This window comes from Anolis carolinensis, chromosome 5 (assembly GCF_035594765.1).
Source record: "Anolis carolinensis isolate JA03-04 chromosome 5, rAnoCar3.1.pri, whole genome shotgun sequence".
Classification (NCBI taxonomy): domain Eukaryota; kingdom Metazoa; phylum Chordata; class Lepidosauria; order Squamata; family Dactyloidae; genus Anolis; species Anolis carolinensis.
Window position 1 is genome coordinate 175,370,566 of NC_085845.1, and position 20,289 is coordinate 175,390,854.

The 20,289-nt window shown below is 40.4% G+C and overlaps 1 protein-coding gene and 1 long non-coding RNA gene across 2 annotated transcripts in view; both read left to right on the forward strand.

Annotated features, from left to right (window-relative positions):
- Positions 1-331: 331 nt before the first annotated feature.
- On the forward strand, positions 332-13,371 carry LOC103278846 (uncharacterized). The gene is made up of 3 exons (XR_506365.3): positions 332-540; positions 8,918-10,544; positions 11,383-13,371. It is a non-coding gene; the product is annotated as an uncharacterized LOC103278846 (long non-coding RNA).
- Positions 13,372-19,898: 6,527 nt separating this feature from the next.
- Positions 19,899-20,289, forward strand: part of myh9 (myosin heavy chain 9) — an 86,119-nt gene continuing 85,728 nt past the window's right edge. The window contains exon 1 of the mRNA XM_008110647.3: positions 19,899-19,996. The gene's annotated coding sequence lies outside the window, so the exon portion shown is untranslated. The remainder of the gene's footprint in view (positions 19,997-20,289) is intronic.

Consider the following 20,289-nt stretch of genomic DNA (forward strand, 5'->3'; position numbering starts at 1 on the left):
GAGTCTCACTTATCCAACACTCGCTTATCCAACGTTCTGGATTATCCAACGCATTTTTGTAGACAATGTTTTCAATATATCGTGATATTTTGGTGCTAAATTCATAAATACAGTAATTATTACATAGCATTACTGCGTATTGAACTACATTTTCTACCAAATTTGTTGTCTAACATGATGTTTTGGTGCTTCATTTGTAAAATCATAACCTAATTTGATGTTTAATAGGCTTTTCCTTAATGCCTCCTTATTATCCACCATATCATCCAACATTCTGCCAGCCCGTTTATGTTGGCTAAGTGAGACTCTACTGTATATATTTAGGCTTTCTCTCTCTCTCTGCAGCCCCACCCTGCCTTTCCACGAGGCCCATTCTGCTCATCTCCGAGGAGAACCGGATCTGGGGCGAATCTGGAGCCTCTCCTTGCAAAAGTTTTCCACCCAGAGGGCAGAGCTGGCTGGTGAAGCCCTTTGCTGCGCATCTCTATCGGTTGTTGGTCTTGCAGCTGGAGCTTTGGAGGGATTCTCCCAAGAAAGGAGGTCAGTGGGTTTCGGCTGGAAGCTCCCCCCTCCCTCCTTCCTTTCTTCTTCCTCCGCCCCAGGCTCGCTCCGCAGGGCCCCTCCCTTTCCGAAACACAGAGGGGAGGGGCGGCTCTCCTCCCAGGTCTCGTCTTGCCCATATAAGGCCACAAAGCGCCATAAATAGCCCTGACGCTTGGATTGGAGAAGAACAGTGTTGCTCGTCTGGAATGCCCTCCTGCAAAGGGATCTGGCAGCACCTGAGAGACTAACGGAAGGGAACGGGTATTGGACGCAACTTCTTTGTAATAACTGCACCCTGTCTCTGGGCAGATATCCCTTTGGAAATGAATGGCAATCATAACCTTGTTGAAAAGGAAAAAAAAATGATGCCCTATAATGACAATAATAATAACTTTATTTTTATACCCCGCCTCTTTCTCCCCAAAGGGGACTCAAGGCGGCTTACATGGGGCCAAGCCCGAATAAGAACAATAGCAATGTAAAACACAACAATAGACAAATGACATGCACAATTATAAAAATTTAAACATTCGCCAATAAAAACAAATGAAAAGAACTAATAAAAACATGGATTAAAACGGAGAGGTTGTAAAAGTAGACCACACATGGACAAACTTCAGCCCTCTAGGTGAAGTTCCAATTCTTCAGCCCTCCAATTCTGGGCACCGCAGTTGAAGGGAGATGTGGACAAGCTGGAATGTGTCCAGAGGAGGGCAACTAAAATGATCAAAGGTCTGGAGAACAAGCCCTATGAGGAGAGGCTTAAAGAACTGGGCATGTTTACCCTGCAGAAGAGAAGGCTGAGAGGAGACATGATAGCCATGTACAAATATGTGAGGAGAAGTCATAGGGAGGAGGGAGCAAGCTTGTTTTCTGCTGCCCTGCAGACTAGGACGCGAAACAATGGCTTCAAACTACAGGAAAGGAGATTCCACCTGAACATCAGGAAGAACTTCCTCACTGTGAGGGCTGTTCGGCAGTGGAACTCTCTCCCCCAGACTGTGGTGGAGGCTCCTTCTTTGGAGACTTTTAAACAGAGGCTGGATGGCCATCTGTCGGGGGTGCTTTGAATGCAATTTCCTGCTTCTTGGCAGGGGGTTGGACTGGATGGCCCATGAGGTCTCTTCCAACTCTACTATTCTATTATTCGATTATTCTAGGTGTTTTAGACTTCAATTACCACAATTCATAACGGCCAACAGGCTGGAGGGCTGAAGTTTGCTCTACACTGTAGAATAAATGCAGTTTGCCCCCACCTTGACTGTCATAGCTCAATTCCATGGAATCCTGGGAGTTGTAGTTTGGTGAGGCTCCTGCACTCTTTGCCAGAGAAGGCTCAAGAACCGTGGTTGTATCTTCACTGTAGAATTAGTGCAGCTTTTGTGCCACTTTTAAGTGCCATGGCTCAATGCTATGGAATCCTGGGAGTTGCAGTTTAGTGAGGACACCAGTACACTGGCAGAGAAGACCCAAGATCTTGGAAAACCGTTACTCCTATGGCCATCATTTTGATATTCCCTCTGTCCCTTGGTTCACATCCCTGTACCCCTCAATGATACTACTGGTTGTAGAAAAATGACAAATCCCACCTTGCCCACCCACTGTTATACCTCCATCTGTTGAAGTTAAGACACATAGCATTCTAAATTTATCAAGGTAATTTTGCCCAGTACCCTACAATATTTTATACATGAAAACCAGGAAATCTGACCAAGCAACATCAGAGTGAAAATGGCAAAAAGTATTCACGAGAAAGAACAGTCCACGCTAGGAAAGGCTGCCTTGCTTGAACTGACTGGTGAGGGCAATAATGAGGCTCAAGTACGTGGCATCTTTTAAAGGCAACCCTATAACCTCTGAGGTTTCCCATTGAGGCTCAGAGGCAAGGAGATGGAATACACAGATTTTGCAAATAGAGATCTGCGGGTGACCGCTCTGAAAGGAAAGTTCCACACTGAAAGAGATCTCACATGGAAATCTTACAGGTTTTTACAAGCACATTTTGCACCTTTAAACATCCTGGTTCTCATGCTCCTCCTTGTCTTTCATCTTAGAATCATAGAATTGGAAGAGACCACACAGGCCATCCAGTCCAACCCCCTGCCAAGAAGCAGGAAAATCTCATTCAAAGTACCCCCGACAGATGGCCATCCAGAAGGAGTGTCCACCACACTCCGGGGAAGAGAGTTCCACTGCTGAACAGCTCTCAAAGTGAGGAAGCTCTTCCTAATGTTCAGGTCTCTTTCTCTTTTCATCTTGCATATGACACTTTGATCAGATGCTTATCAAAACAGTTCAGGAAAACAAATTTCCCCACAATTTCCTGATTACAATCATTCAATATATCAGTATAGCATCTGGGCCTTTTTAAAGCCTCAGTTTGCCCTAATCAGTCAAAATCAAACTACATCAAAATGCTATTTCCAATCCCTACATCTAAGGCTGCTGTCTCTAGGGCTTTATTGCGCTGCCTGTGACTTGACATTCCCAGACATTCAATTGATCCCTTTTTGCATCTCATAGAATCATAGAATAGTAGAGTTGGAAGAGACCTCATGGGCCATCCAGTCCAACCCCGCGCTAAGAAGCAGGAAATCGCATTCAAAGCACCCCCGACAGATGGCCATCCAGCCTCTGCTTAAAAGCTTCCAAAGAAGGAGCCTCCACCACAGTCTGGGGGAGAGAGTTCCACTGCCGAACAGCCCTCACAGTGAGGAAGTTCTTCCTGCTGTTCAGGTGGAATCTCCTTTCCTGTAGTTTGAAGCCATTGTTCCGTGTCCTAGTCTGCAGGGCAGCAGAAAACAAGCTTGCTCCTTCCTCCCTATGACTTCCCTTCACGTATTTGTACATGGCTATCATGTCTCCTCTCAGCCTTCTCTTCTGCAGGCTAAACATGCCAAGCTCTTTAAGCCGCTCCTCATAGAGCTTGTTCTCCAGACCCTTAATCATTTTAGTTGCCCTCCTCTGGACGCTTTCCAGCTTGTCAACATCTCCCTTCATCTGCGGTGCCCAAAATTGGACACAGTATTCCAGGTGTGGTCTGACCAAGGCAGAATAGAGGGGTAGCATGACTTCCCTGGATCTAGACGCGATTCCCCTATTGATGCAGGCCAGAATCCCATTGGCTTTTTTAGCTGCCGCATCACATTGTTGGCTCATGTTTAACTTGTTGTCCACGAGGACTCCAAGGTCTTTTTCGCACACACTGCTGTCAAGCCAGGCATCCCCCATTCTGTATCTTTGGTTTCCATTTTTTCTGCCGAAGTGAAGTATCTTGCATTTGTCCCTGTTGAACTTCATTTTGTTAGTTTCGGCCCATCTCTCTAGTCTGCCATCTCTAAAGAAGTGATGGGCTGTTTATTGCTGGGTTCTGTTTCCTTGCTTGTGTTTTATTGCCCTGTCATCCTGTGTTTTCTCATGGCAAAATCTTCAATTGATTTCTTCCAACACTAAAGACTAAGGCCATTTAATCATACTATTGCTATTCATTAACCAAATTAAATCATGATGATGTCCCCTTCATCATGATTTCTTTCTTTCTCTGTTCTCTCACTTGATGAGTCCATGAGGTACTTTGAACTCAGCATGCAACAAATGAATTAAGCTGAGGACAAAGGGGGAAAGTGGGAGATGGAGAGAGAAACTTGGACATTTTAAAAGCCACTGAAAAAGTGGGATGATAGAGAATTGATATGGACTGTCCTTGCCAACTTGGGATAGTGGGAGGAGGGCATGGAGTTGTTTTGCCAACTTTATTAAAACAGCAATAATCTATGACGCACAGGGTTGACAGTCAGGAAGTAGTTATTAACAAGTTTGTGTTCTGTCTCAATAAGAAAAGTATTGTTTCTCTGTGAAATGAACATACTGTCCTAATTCATAAATGACATGATGCAGACATTTATTTATTTATGAAGGCCCACGCCTCTAAATGTAGGATTTTTGGTGTCTTGGCCAATCTGTTTAAAAGCAAAGCTTTCCAACCCTCAAATAGGGATTTTTTTAATAATAAGGGACAATTAGCAGTCCTGTAAAAGACAAGGTGTTCAGGCCTGAAACATCATTTAAGATAAGAGACATCTGGCAACCCTACACATGATGAAGAAAATCTCACAATCACCACTCACCTTTCCTGGCACTAAAAATGAAATAATCAATTCAGGCACAGTTTGCACCCCTTCCGTGCCTCAAATCTCACTTGCCTAATGCACCCAATGTTACAAACGGCCTTTCTTTGAACTTGCCAGTAAAACTTGATCAATAATGAATTTGTCAATCTTTAGTCTGCTGCAAAGCCCTCTGCAGGCTTGCTTTTAATGTCTTAAGACATGTCACCCTTTCTGTTTTTATAGGGCTACCCTCAAATTTAATCTTGCATACCTCACAGGGTTGTTGGGAGGATAAAACTGAGCAGGGAAAGCTGTATTCAACCTTGAGTTCTTTTGTAGAAAGGTGAGATAATTGTAATAAATTATATACGTGTCTGGAATCAATTGAAAGAGAAATCCCGTCAAATCAAATTATCTTAATTCGGATTTCTTTGACAGGAAAATCCACACATGAGCCTTTCATTTTGCCCTTTGACAACCTTGGGTACCAGGTAGTATTTAGGTCAGAGGATGGGAAAATGTGGCCCACAGGAAAAATAAGACCTCTAAGAGTGCATCTACACTGTACAATTAATGCATTTTGACACCACTTTAACTGCCATGGCTCAATGCTATGGAATCCTGGAAGGTCTAGTTTGATGAGGCACCATCATTTGGCAGAGATTGTAAAACTAGAACTTCTATGATTCCACAGCATTGAGCCATGGCAGTTAGTTGTGTCAAACCACATTAATTCTACAGCGTAGATGCCACCCCTTGACCATGTTGAAACCTCACAGAATGCTCCAGCATCCCCATTTTTTTCAGTCTTAAAGTTACATCAAAATTGCAGGATGTCAAAATCATTAGAACCAACAGAGAGCTGAAAGGTGGCACCCTTGTAGTCCTGAAACTGTTGATGACTAAAAATATTTGAAATAGGAAGTTGAAAATTACCTCATTGTTACAAACTGTGCAGCTGCAAGAAGCTTGCCAAAACACAAAAGCAGCAGGATGGAAATGCAGAGGACAATTCAGCAAAGCATTTGTTTGAAAGAGCACGGGATTGTTCAGCTGCTACCAGAAATATATCTCTGAGAAGGAGGTGAGGCAATAAAATGGACCTAAAGTGGCATTAACAAACCCCATGTTTCTCCTATATGTTCTTCAACAATGCTCACAATTCTGGAGAAGAGTTTCCCAATGGCAAAGGCATTGCTGTTTTGCAGAATATAAGTCATGTTCCGTTGTGCATGCTTCTTTGTTCTAAATATTTATCTGGATTTTATATTTTGTGTTTCATAGCCAGCATGGTGCAGTGGTTTGAGCATTGGACTTTGACTCTGCAGAGCAGAGTTTGAATTCTTTGTTAGCCATGGAAACTCATTAGGTGACATTGGGCAATCACACTCTCTCAGCCTCAGACAGAGGCAAAGGTAAACTTGTTCTAGACATTATTATTATTCTTATTATTCTTATTATTCTTATTAATTCATTTCTATCCCGCTTTTCTCCCATGGGTGGGATTCAAAGCGGCGTACAACATATAAAATTCATACAAATGCATACATAATCAATTAAAACATCATATCCCATTAAAAACCAATTAAGATATCAAATAAAACAATTTTAAAACTTACAACAAGCACCATATTAAAGATATCCATAACCACCAGCCACTGAAGTTATTTGTCAAGTATTATCAAAAAATTATCAGATTGGCAGTGCCTATTTTCATTCATCTGGGAAGGCCTGGCTCCACAGAAAGGTTTTAATTTGCGAATGAAAGGCCATTAAGGAGGGGGCTGATCGTATTTCATTAGGGAGAGAGTTCCAGAGCTGCAGGGCCACCACCAAAAAGGCCCTCTCTCTCATTCCCACCAAACGCGCCTGCGATGGGGCCTCTCCTGTGGATCTCATGGCTTGAGTGGGTTGGTAGAAGGAGATATGGTCCCGCAAGTAGGCTGGGCCAGAACCGTATAGGGCTTTGTAGGTCAAAGCCAGCACCTTGAATTGTGCCCGGAAACAAACCGGAAGCTAGTGTGGCTGCTTCAGAAGCAGGGTGGATCTTTCTCTGTATCCCGCTCCCGTTAGCAGTCTAGCAGCTGACCTATGAACCAGTTGAAGTTTCCGAACACTCTTCTGGGGCAGCCCCACATAGAGCACTTTACAGTAATCTAGCCTGGATGTGACTAAGGCATGTACTACCATGGCCAGATCGGGCTTCTCAAGGTATGGGTGCAGCTGCACCCATATCTGCTTATAAGCTTGCCTTATAAGCTTGCCTTCGGGTCACCATAAATAAAAAAATGGCTCCAAAGCATAGTACAAAACCAAATTATCTTTCATATTTGGAGCATCTGTTTGAAAGAGAAATGCTGTCTTAATGTTTACTTTGTGCCATTAGCATTGTTTTTGTTATGACTCTTGTCTCTATGCTTGAATTGTTATGTTCCAAGTTCCCTTATAAGCAGATATGGGCACAGATAAAATTATTTCCCCCACTCCTGCCTCTGCTTATTTTGTTGGATGTTGTAGAGATGATCAAGGGAATATATATATATCGCTATATTTTAGGATCACTTTGTACATTACAATGTACTGATGGCGAGATAACTTCTGTGTAGCAAAATAAATGGAAGTATGGGAGGGGCACACATTTTTGTATGCTCTTAGGCTGCCCAAACTGTATTGATGGGGGAAAAAAAGCTCATGAGGCACTTCACACTGTACAGCAAAGCAAAAATTTTTCTATATATGGTCATCTCCAGTCAGGAAAATGATGAATACTTCAACATACAAGTAGTGCTTCTTCCATGCAGTGACTTGACAAAAGGCATCCAAATATTAAGGTCACATCAGGTATTTGGGCTGGAGGACAGTCTGTTGTTCCACATTTCTAAAAGTGGATTACACAATAGCTTTCCTTTATTGTGGGTCAAAGGACATCTTGAATAAGTTTGGGTTGTAAAAACATTTAAAAAGCTACATTTTAAAAACAAACAGCTGCATGATCTGAGACAGTAGGTTAACCTCTGTCTGTATGCAGAATTTTCTCATTTTGGAACCGCAGCAGGATGATATACATTAGTAACTTATTGGTCCCAGCTAAAAACAAACAAAATACATTTTCATTTTGGGAAAAAAACCCTATAAATCCAGAAACAAACTTCCAGTTAGGATATTTAGAAATATTAATGATGCCTAATGTGGTATAGTGAATGGTTTGAGCATTGGACTGTGACTTTAGAGATCAGGGTTCGAATCCTCTTTGGCATGTCACACTTTCTCAGCCTCAGAACAGTGTATAGGAAAACATCCTCAGAACAGATCTTGCCAAGAAAACTCCATGATTGGGACAGCATAAACCAGAAAGCAGACAACAACAACAACAACAACAACAACAACAAATCCTAACATACCTAATGGCAGCAGGGCAATTTGTGGCAATAAAACAAACCATGTGGCATGCACAGCTCTGTCTTCTAAGAGAAAAGAATGATCAGAAATTGCAGAAAAAAACAGCTACAGACTGCAGTTTTCAGAGGTGTCATTAGGGTTGGTGTCACCCTCATGGACCGCCTTCCATACTACTATACAATATCAAAGTATCAGAAAATGTAACATAACCAGGTAACATAAAAACTAGCAGTGATAAAAATAACTCTACCTTCTTGCAGACAAAACCATGTGATTCAAAGCATCATTGTAATTGGGTAACAATAATAGCTCTGTTTCGAGCGGATGGGCATTTGAAGTTAATTAGCAGAGTTTTTGCCTTGTAGGTATAGTGATACAACACACATACGCTGGGCTTAAGAAAAAGATATATGTATGTGTGGTGTGTGTGTATATGTATGTGCCTGTATGTCTTTTGTGTGAAACATTGCCCAAAGCTTTTATAGGCAATTATTTTGGTATCATCCTTTCTAATGGTGTCACCCAGTGTGGGATGCACCTGCCATGGTGACATCCCCTACATGTGCTCCTTGATGCCTAAGAGCAAGGCCACTGCTGCCTATAATCCACAAATGCTTGTAAACAGCTAAGAATAAAGCAAATCCGCCATCTATCAAAAAAACCAAAAAAAAAACAAAACAAAACCAAGGCTCTTAGGATGCAACGAACAGGAGAGGAAGAAACATGTAGGAGAGGCAGAAGAAAATAGTTCTGTTCCAATGCTCTGCCCACATAAGCACCATTGCTCTCCAACAGTGATCTTTTGCATTCACTTGAAGGAACTGATATTAATATGACTGCTTTTAACTTCCCAACTCTTGTTGCAGGGTGCCAAGGAATGAAGTCATGGTTGTTATCAGGATCAACGGTTGGCTCCTTTTGCTAGGGCAAGGCACAGAGGCCACTCCCTCGCTGTGTGATCTCCTTGAAGCTGGCTATACCTGAAGGCATGCTGAGTAACCATGCAGAGAAGTGGGAAGCTTTTAAAAAGAGCTCTGGTGAAGCTAGATCTTATGTCGGCCCACACACATCGGGGAAGCAGAAAGGAAAGGAGGTGGTAATGGTTTGTGTTACACCTGCTTTTCATTTTTGTACACACCTATTATAGATAGGCAGCATGCTGAGTAAAGAGTACAGAAATTCAGCTGGGATTCTTCTTTCCAACACATAAACAACAAATCCAGATTACAGTGGACCCTTGCTATCTGCTGGGATTTGATCCTTGCCCCCTCCCCAGATACCAAAATCTATGGATGCTCAACTATTTTTTTTCCATTTTAGAAAGGTAGAAATGGTTCAGCTCTTGAAGACTCTCAAGGCAACAGCAGAATGCTTAAATAATCAAGAAAGCGAGAGAAAGGATGGGAACCTGTACTACTCAACTGAAAATCTTGCTTTATTTTGGTTACCACCAGTTTAACTCTACTGCCTAATTAGCCTTCTGAAAGGAAGGCTTTGTTAAAGATTCTTCAGAAGAAGTGAAGGATGTCTGTTTGCATTCAACATCCTAAAAGGGACTTTCCTAATTACATCACAAACCCATGCCATTCCTTTCCTGCTATTTGCTTTCTCATAGGAAGCTTGGAGTATCTTTTGTTACAATCAAAAAGGAGGAAGGAAAGGGAAGGGAAAAAAAGATATATATCAGCACCTGTAAGACTAAATGATTTTTTATTTTTTGCATGAGCTTTTGTGGATCACTTTTTCAGATGCAGTACCAAGTGGTATTAAGATCCGAGACAGAAAGCATATACAGTTCTGGAAGTGGAAAAGAGTACAATAGAACTTGTGGCCTACACACTTATAATCTACCAAAATGAAAGCATCCCACAAATCTACATTCCCAAAATAGAGGAAATCCATCACCAAAAACAGAAAGAAAAGAAAATAGGATGCATATCTTCACAAAATGTCCATATGCTGCTTTACAAAGATAAGCACAAAGTTAGAGATATAGTGTTCCCTCACTTATCGTGGGGGTTGTCAGAAAACAGCCATAAAATCCTGGTCCCTTTGCTTTAGATTTAGCAAGGTGCTAACTACTGATGTACCAGTAGACTAAAGGGTAGTTCCATATTTGCAGTCTTCTGCTCTGGCACATGTATCTCTGGTTGGTAATGCAGCATGCTCTGTCAGCGTTGTGCCTCCTGTTCACCCAGTAAATGAAACAGTCATCAGTCCCCCAAAGCTATTATTCTGTTGTTTCATGCGTTTTGACAGAGACAGTGCCTTTCCTTCATAGGAAACGACCAGTAGTCTGTAAAATCTGCCCTACTCTTCACTTTGCTTGGGAGGGGACACACCTAACAATAGTGCTGCAGTTATTAACTGGGTTAGTGATCACTTATACCTTGCAAGAATGCCATTACATACTGCGTTTTCTTTGTTTTACAACAAGCATTACAGGATCAAGGAGGTGTGAGCATTTGACTTCTACCCAAAACAGTCATTAAGGTAAACCATTGTTCTGAAGTTGTGGTGACTTTTCAGGTTCTAGATAAACATAATTTCAAGCACAGACGGAAGATTATTTTATTGCATCCTAAAAAGATATGAATTGCCATTAACTCTGGTAGTGCAGCGGGTTAAACCGCTGAACTTGCTGACCGAAAGGTCGATGGTTCGAATCCAGGGAGCGGGGTGAGCTCCCGCTGTTAGCCCCAGCTTCTGCCAACCTAGCAGTTCAAAATATGCAAATCTGAATAGATAAATAGGTATTGCCCTGGCAGGAAGGTAATGGTGCTCCATGCAGTCATGCCTGCCATATGACCTTGGAGGTGTCTACAGACAACAACACCCGCTCTTCAGCTTAGAAATGGAGATGAGTACTAACCCTCAGAGTCAGACATGACTACACTTAAAGTCAGGGGAAAACCTTTACCTTTATCTGCCATTAGCATGTATTTGTGATATTTGCTTCCTTTTTCAGACTTTTATTGAATTTTACAGAGGTTTTCATTATAACTAAGTTCTCCCCTGCTTTCTTACCCATTCTTCCATTATTTTGGTTTTACATTAGAAAATCGGTTTAGAAGAAAATATGGAATGGCTGTATCACGTCTACTAACTGATAGTGTATTAAAGGCCTTGTCTGAACCCACTCCCAGTCTGGACAGCCAACAAGAAATGCTTTTATTTTACTTTAATAGCTTTAATTTAAATGACAGCTGTCTGTAAGTTGGATATATCTTGGACACATCTTTGTATACTTTTGGAGGGATTGCAATTTTATATTATGATAAATTGGAGATTATTCTTGGAAGACATTCTGTGTCTCTTTTATGTTTTTCAGGAAAAAAATTATTGCCTGGATAATCATCTTCTGAATTTTCGAAAGGGAAATAGAACGACATTTAGCATATCTGTTTAAACTAACAGTGGGATTTTGGCAGGCTGAATAGGAGGATATTCTGAGTAAAGTATGCAAGTGACCTTGGACAGAAACTTACAATACTGAGAACCAAAGACAAGGACATATCTATACTACAGACTCAAACTGGTATTATAGTCATTTCCTCATGAGAATTGTGGTTTGAAGAAAGCGGGTTAGATTTCAAACAAGGAATGCCTGATGCTTGGCACTCCTGCTAATTTACTGTTACCAGGTTTCCCTGGGAGAAGCCATGGCACTTAACAATTTACATGTTTTTAATGTCAGTTCATACAATATTTAGCTTCACCTGTAGGGATATGTATACAAAGCATCCTTAACTTAGAAAGAAAACATATTATAATGCTGAATTCAGAGTCTGGCTCCTTGTAGAAACAAGACAAGTTGAGACTGATTATCTGGGGAAATCATTTCTATGTCATCTTTTTGTAGCATTACTAACCTCTCTAAAACTGCACAGACTGAGCTGTTACTGGCAAATTGGGTGCCAAGAAATATAAGCAGACAGTGCAACTACTTGGGTATAATGGTTTGCAGGTTGGGAAGTGAAAATGTCCCTTTTTACAGAGGGCAATCTAATTGAAGACCAGTCAAAGGACAGTTTTTTAAAATGTGATTTTAATCTAGTTTGATTTGAGAGTATGAACTTAGAATCCATGAGAAGAGAGATTTGGTTCCCAGAAGTTGCTTTAAGTCATGTATCAATTTATGGCAATTCCATAGACTTCAACATGTTTTCTTAGGCAAGGGACGCTCAGAGGTGGTTTTGCCAATTCCTTCCTCTGAAATATAGTAGCCTACAGCACCTGGTATTCCTTGGCAGTCTCCCATCCAAGTACTAACCATAGCTGATCTTGCATAGCTTACAATATCAGGTTGGATCTGACCCTTTAAGCTAACTGCATAGTAAGTAATAATTACAGTGTGCCCTCCAGATCTGCGATTTCTACCAACCACAGATCATCACATCCCATATTAGTCAATGGTAATTCAGTAATACTGGGTGTGATCAACCACATTTTTCTCATCCTCATGGGGTTCCCAAAAAACTCTCCACGTATATGGTAGGCTCAGTGTACATTTTCAAAGTAGGGAAAAAATCCAAAATATAAAAGGATGCACATTATTCATAACAAATTAATTGATCCACATATCAATTAGATGGGCTAGTGAAATTCATCTTTCAGGCTGGATCTACACTGCTATATAATCCAGTTCAAAGCAGATAATCTGGATTCAGAACTGGATTACTTGGCAGTGTAGATGGGGCCACAAAGAACACTGCTTAACAGAATAATAATATTCTACGCATAAGGAGATAGATACCACTCAACATGAAAGGTGTCAAGCTATACCCATGTGGCCAAGCAATACGATGAGTGAGTTTTTGTATGGTTGACTAATCCCACACATTCAAGTACTGAAAAGTTATGGTTGGACGCTTATCAGTTTTTCAGCATTATACAACACTCAGCATGCTTCCCTAACCACAGATATAAATAGGCCTAGAAGCAATAAATTTTGAGGGTGTATTATACAACTCAAGAATTTTCTATGTGAAGTTGTGTATATGCTCTGTGTTATGCAGAATAATGTACAGTTGGCCTTCCAATTTGCTAATTTCTTTTTTGCAGGTTTTATCATTTCTAGATTTAATTAATACAGTATACCTAGGAATCTTTAGATCCTCCAGCACAACTTTATGTCAACTTCCCATGGAAGGCAGACTATAATTAAACATGTTTAGAGAAAATAATTAATCTTGTGTTGTCCTTGTTAATGCATCAAATGGAATTATATTCTTATTTTTAGTATAGCCCCTGAAGAAGTGCAGCTGTTAGTGGCTGAAGTACATTTGGCTTTTTAAAACAAATAAAACAAGTGACCGTCTATCAGTGTGTGGTGCTTTATCTCCTGATTTGCTTTCTAAACATTTTTAATCAAGTAATTTAAGTTTTTCAGAACTGTGCCCCAACACCTATGATTTAGTCATCAAAGAAGTCGGTCCATCTTTAGTTCTGAACTGAGAGAAATAACTATACTGACTAGATTCATCTCTGTTGTTTTTTGGACTGGGAGTACAGTCCTTGATGGCTCATGCTGCAAAGCCACTATGTGGTTTTGGAAGCTGCCATAAAGCTTAGTCCACAGTCATTGCTTCTTGCGTCTCTGGAACATTATTTCTGTCTTCAGCCAGGAGAATGGAATGTAAATCACAATCTAAATTTAAGCAAATATTTGGCTTTAATTATTACAGCAGGCTAGGCCCAAGGTAAACATCACACAATGGAAACTGGGAGGAAAACAAAGGACCAAATGGTTGATGTCAGATTAGGGAAAGGGAGGGGTTGCAAGAAATGACTGCCTCTTTTCGTCTCTCCTTTTACAGAAATCATACCAGTTAGTTCTTTCATTTGCTGAGCATTGGAACAGGGCTCCAACTGAGTTAAATTTTACTTAGTCTTTTATTTTAAAAAGAGATACACAACACATGAACAGAGAATGGAAGCAAATCTTAGCAAATAGGCAATGTTCACAACAGCGTGAGGACATAGGTGAAGGAGAGAGGAGGACACTGAAGCTAGAATTCGGTATGTAGATTCTACCTGGCACTTTAGCACTACAATGTGTTAGTTGTGAACTCAGATCAATAAAGACTAGGGCCCAGCTGCTAGGGAAGGTGTGCTGGATTATAAATGTGGGATATCTTGATTAATGATCCACCCTCATCATATTTGATGAGCAAACTGAGTGGCCTTGGATAAGTCGTCATTCAATTTCATGTCTGTAAAATGAGAGTAAATGTGACCTATGTTGCAATGATAAAAAGGAGAGTTCAGTGGGATTTACTCCCAAATAAATATGCAGGGCGATTAAAACCTATCAGTGCCATATTGTGGCACCAAATCAGCCATCCATTATGGCAGTGGTTCTCAACCTGTGGGTCCCCAGATGTTTTGGCCTTCAACTCCCAAAAATCCTAACAGCTAGTAAACTGGCTGGGATTTCTAAGAGTTGTAGACCAAAACACCTGGGGACCCATAGGTTGTGAACCACTGCATTATGGTATAGTCATTGGACTTAAATTTTGCAATTGCCTTTTTAACAGGTGATTTGACCTGCAGCCATGAGCAGGTGATAATTCTAAACTCTATGCCAGTGTTCCTCAAACTCTGCTCCTCCAGATGTTTTGGACTTCCGCTCCCACAATTCTTAACAGCTGGTAAACTGGCTTGGATTTCTGGGAGCTGAAGTCCAAAACACCTAGAGGAGCAGAGTTGGAGAAACAGCTCTATGCTATTAAAAACTTTTAATTATCAGTGTCTTAGGTGCATCAACTGTGTAGAGTTAATGCAGTTTGACTTTACTTTAATTGCTCAATGCTATGGAATCAATAGAGTTGTAGTTTTACAAGTTCTTTAGCTGGTGCCTCACCAACCAACTCCCAAAATTCCACAGTATTGATCCATGGCAGTCAAAGTGGTATCAAACTGCAATAATTCTATAGCGCAAAAGCATCCTAAGGTCTAAGAGTAGACCAAGACAATTTCTTTCTGTTGTCCTGGCAAGCTATCATAATTTGCAAGGTTGTTTTTTTTTGATAGCATTGTAATGATAAAATATTCTTACCAAAAGGCTTCACCTTGTGCTTTTATGAGCATTTCAGTACCAGGTGATTATCTATTTTTAACTTTAAAAATTCTCAGCCCTTTTAAACTCTTGAGGCTTCAATTGTTTAAATTGTAACTCATTGTTTACATTATTTTTCCCCCATTGCAAACCTATGACATTAGTTGTCATTCTCATTCTCTCTTAATTCTTTTCCCTCTCTTCTGGAAATTTTGGTAAGATATTTTGTTACTGATATTTTGATTCTGTATTTTACTATGTGTGACCCACCCAGAAAGCAATGTTATTTGGGATCCCACATAACTGTCACAAGGAAGTAAGGAATACAAAAGCGCAATGTTAGTTTCTCAGATGACCATAGGCCTGCCAAGTATTTCTTGCCCTAACCAGACACACAGACTCCTTAGGTAGCTAAAAGTAAGGAGGGGGTGATGTATTTGAGATCCTTTGAGGAAGAACAGGATTAAAACAAATACTGTACATAACACAAAAATAAATGAACACATAGTTTTTTTCATCATACATAAACTTAAATTTCAGTGTTTTATCCCTGCTCCTGGAAGCTTGCCGTGCAAATTTCAACACTCAGGAAGAACAAGCAATTTTCACTTTGGATCTGTGTAACCCCAAACCAAGAGCAAAATTTGGATATTTTTTTTGTTCAGATTGTGTTCCCAAAATCTCCAGCTAAAATAGCCACTAGCCATACTTTTTGGATTCTTTGAATTGCATTCCAAGTTGATCCAACTTGGGTTGTCGGCTTGATTAGCATGGTCTTGATATAGGGATGCCTGCCTTGTTCTAGACATCTGTTTGTACTTGAAGACTGAAGATAGTTGGGATACTTTTAGTGAATACAAATTGAAAACCAGTTGGTTAATCCCAGCTGAAGTAGACCCACTGAATCACTTACTGAAGGGTGAGTCAACATGTATGGAAGTCCCATTGGGTCAATGGGTCATCTTTAGTTGGAATTAGCAATAAGATTCAGACCAAAATGTGTTCATACCAGTAGCTTTGGTGAAAGTATTATGAGCAATTCTGTTTGCTGCAAGCTTTTCGATAGTGTAGAAACCAGCTTGAAAATGTCAGCGCAACACGGCAAGCTTGAGAGGAACAGGAAGTACAAGCAGAGGTAAACCACAAGCATTTCACCACCCACTCCTATCTCGCCGAGCATGAGTTTGTTACTATGGTGAGCAACATGTTTAAAATGTACCAAATAGATGAAATGGTCACTTTTAAATATTTCTGACAGTGTGTTACATTAGGAATGTGATGTCTTTCACCATGTCTATCATTTAGCTATAATCTCCTTACAGCGTTCTAAGGAAACAATAATGCCCAATTCACTGATCACAAAAATTAAACATATTTGAGATATTTTTGAAAAAGTGTGAGAAGAAAATGCCTCTAAATAAAGTTAAGCAACCAATGGTTTGCCAGGTGTTGCCCATTGCATGACAACTTATACTATAATGCAAACTACGCCCCGGGGGCCACATGCGGCCCATCAAAGCCATTTATCCAGTCCCCGCAGTGGCAGCTCTCTCCTGTGCGTGCAGTGAGGAGGAGGGAAAGGCGCGCACTTTTCCCACTGCCACTGAGGAAGGTGTGAATGGGGTGAGGGAGGAGGGAAAGGTGCGCGCCTTTCCCACCTCCTCTCTCTCCCGTGTGCGACTTCCAAAGCTTTGCTTATTTATAATGGTATTTTAATTATTATTTAATTAATAATTAATTTTTAAGTGGTGCTTTGCTAGTGCTTTCGGTACACAAAGGTAGAAGGGGGTTGTACTAAATGGCCCAAGGGGTCTCTTCCAACCCTCTTTTTTATTATTATTATTATTATTATTATTATTATTATTATTATTATTATGGCTATTAACATTGAGGCTGGGTGGCCATCTGTCAGGCTGTATTTGTTCCCGTTTTGTTTTTTTACTTCAAAATAAGATCTGTGCAGTGTGCATAGGAATTTGTTCATAGGTTTTTTTAAAACTATAGCTCGGCCCTCCAACAGTCTGAGGGACCGTAAACTGGCCCCCTGCTTTAAAAGTTTGGGGACCCCTGCTATAACGTGTCTGTGTTCTTCTGCTAGACCGAAAAAAGCCACAGGCTGTCTAGATGAAAGGAAAACAAGAAATATATAACATCTTTCTTGCTGTCAAGTGCCTCTTTCACAGATGGATGCATTTCATGTGTCAGTGGAGGGAGGGGGTGCAAAATGCACCAGGTGACACTATCAGAGTAATTGGAGAAAACCTCAACAACATTGTTCATAGTTAACATTTGCTGTATCAACATATAGTACCTACACGGCCAAAATCTATGGTAATTTACACTTTGAACTAAATAATGTACATGAGGTCCAGTTAGAGCTGTTGTTACTACTCAAATATAATGGTACTTTAAATCATGCAGTTTTGGCTCCACACATTACAAGTGTATGTGGTTGTTCCCTTTACTGCTGATTTCTTTTTAAGTAATTGCTGTTTTTCTGTCAATTTTTTTCTAGTATTTTATGTCTAATATTGCTGTGTGGTCTGGTATGGGAGGAGATCCATGGGGGTGACACCGTGAGTTACCATACTAGGTCCCACCAACTATAGTGACACCACTGGTGGTAGCATTCTTAACACTAAGCACAGCAAGGCAACTGCTTCAAGTAGCAGAGTTTGGTATCATGAAAAGGCAACATGTTGTTAATTATTCAGTTTAACTGATAGATAAGAGAAAAGGGATTTGTGAGAGTTTCTGTTGCAGCTGCCAAAATAATATGACTGACCTAGGCTACTATTGACATTGCCTTTGGATAAATGTGTGTGTGTGTCTATTCAATTGGATGTACCTTGTCTGGCATCAAAATGTTGGGGCCAGGCCTGGGCCTTTTCATGCTACACAACCATAGTGCTATAGTTCCACTTCAATTGCTTCATAGTGGTATCCTATGAATCCTAAGGTTTGTAGATTGGTGAGACACTACAGCTGTCTTTCTGAGAATTTTAAATATCTCATGACACCACAAATTGCACAATTCCACAGGATGGAACCACGGCAGTTAAAGTGAAATCATAGGGCTATTAACGTGTTGAAAGTTAAGTTGGTTGAAATGGCACAACTTAAATGTCAGATTTTGGACCATCATTAATTATACATTTTTATTACATAAACACAATTTGTTGATTTTTATGCCTCAACTACTCAAATGTTTGGATAAGGTGTTTTTAAACTCCTACATTTGTGTCATGCGATAAATAAAAAAACAGATAAGTTAAAGAAGATGTGAGTCTTCCTTGGTTCAGAAAATTAAGTTGAAATGAGTAGATCTGCATCTTTCATGAATTTTATTCTGTAGTCACATTCAAAGGCATAAATGCAGAAATAAAATGATGGAACTAAAGCTACTTTAAAGAAGTAGAACTACAACTGATAAAGACTGGAGGAGTGTGAACAGGTCAGGGGAAATGTCTGATTCACTCATGCATTACAGGTATGTAGAATGAGGAACGCAGACTGGTATGTAGGATTTAAAGCTGTAATGTGCAATGTGATCATCTTGTACTAACACCTGCTTCTTCAATGGAAAAAACAGAATTATCTTGCAAGACTCCAAATTAGAAGTACATGAAAGTACATTGATTGCCAATACATTTAAAGGAATTCTGGCATTTTCCATTCTGCACCCCCTAGAAACCAAACTGATGAAACCGAGGCCATATCATGAGAAAGCATGTCTTGGTAGAAAAGACAGTACTTGGAAAGATAGAAGGCAGTAGGAAAGGTAGGAGACCTCATTCCAGATAGACACTAATAAAAAAGCCATGGTCCCGAGTCTGCAACACATGAGCAGGGCAGTTGATGGTAGGGTGATTTGGAGATCTCTCATTCATAGGGTTACTATAGGTAAAGGCCAACTTCAAAATCTTCCATTCCTAGAGTCATCATGGGCCATGGTCATATTAAAGGCATAACAGAAGTTGCACTACCAGCAAGTATGATGGCTCTTGTACAGATTCACTCAGAACATTTAAATTGTTTTATCTTCCTTAGGAATGGATCCTTCTAGGCACTTCTGAGGTTACTATACCCTCCCCCCCACAAGTAACTGGACCTTTACAGAACCCCTTTCGTTTCATGTTCCCCAAAACAGTCAGACAGTGAGGCTTTTATCACACCACAGCCCTGACTCTTAAAAGGGATGATGGGAAGAAGTGGGGGGAAAGGGAATGTAGTGACACCTTTAAGACAAATTGGTTTTTATTTTAGCATAACGTTTTGCAGATATGTACCTATTCCTTCAGATGCAGTACAGAGTGAAAACTGTTTTCTCCCCCTACTCCTTTTTTTTTCTGGAAAAGCCTACCATAACCACTTCTTTGAAAACTTCCCCATTCAGTGAATTTTACGGTGGCTGAACATCTACACATTACTGCCATTCTACACTGTCTCCCTTCTTTCCCCACTTCTCCCCCTGCCCTTTTCTTACAATGGAGAATATACTAAGGTGGAAAAGACAGAACCCATTGCCTACCAGATGCAATCACTGAAATGATTCTTTTTCCCGTTCCCTTACTCTTCCTTGCATCATGACTGTTGACTTTCCTGTACCTCTCAAATGTATTAACTGCAACAACAGTGAGGAATATGTGATTTCTACCTGCTGCAGCACACAGCTGCCCCCATCCAAAAGGCTACTCTAACTAACCACTTAAGTCAAGCTCTGCAAATAGACTATTTTTCTATACAAAACAGCTGTGGGAGCCATACTGCCATGAATGCAATGGGTAGATGAGTTAAAAGCAGCTTCTCTTTCAAAGGAAATTGTTTAGTGTCCTTTCCGATGATTTTACATGCAGCATGATGGGAGCATGGTACATACAATAAGGTGAGTTGATACTTGTCTGCCAGCTGATTTGAGCATTCAGGATGCTGTACTAAGAGATTCAGGAACTCAGAAGAGCATTATTTGTGGTGTTTGTTTCCCAGAAGCAACTTTACACTTTATGTTTATTCTTCTCTTACTATAGTTGTTGAGGTTTGGCTGTTAATACTTGCTTAACATCCACTATTATTTGCTTCAGCTTTACAAACAAGACTGCTGATGAAAAGGGCCCTAAACCACATTTTCACCTATGGGTGACACCTTTGTCTCAGATTCCATTTACTTAGACAATGTGT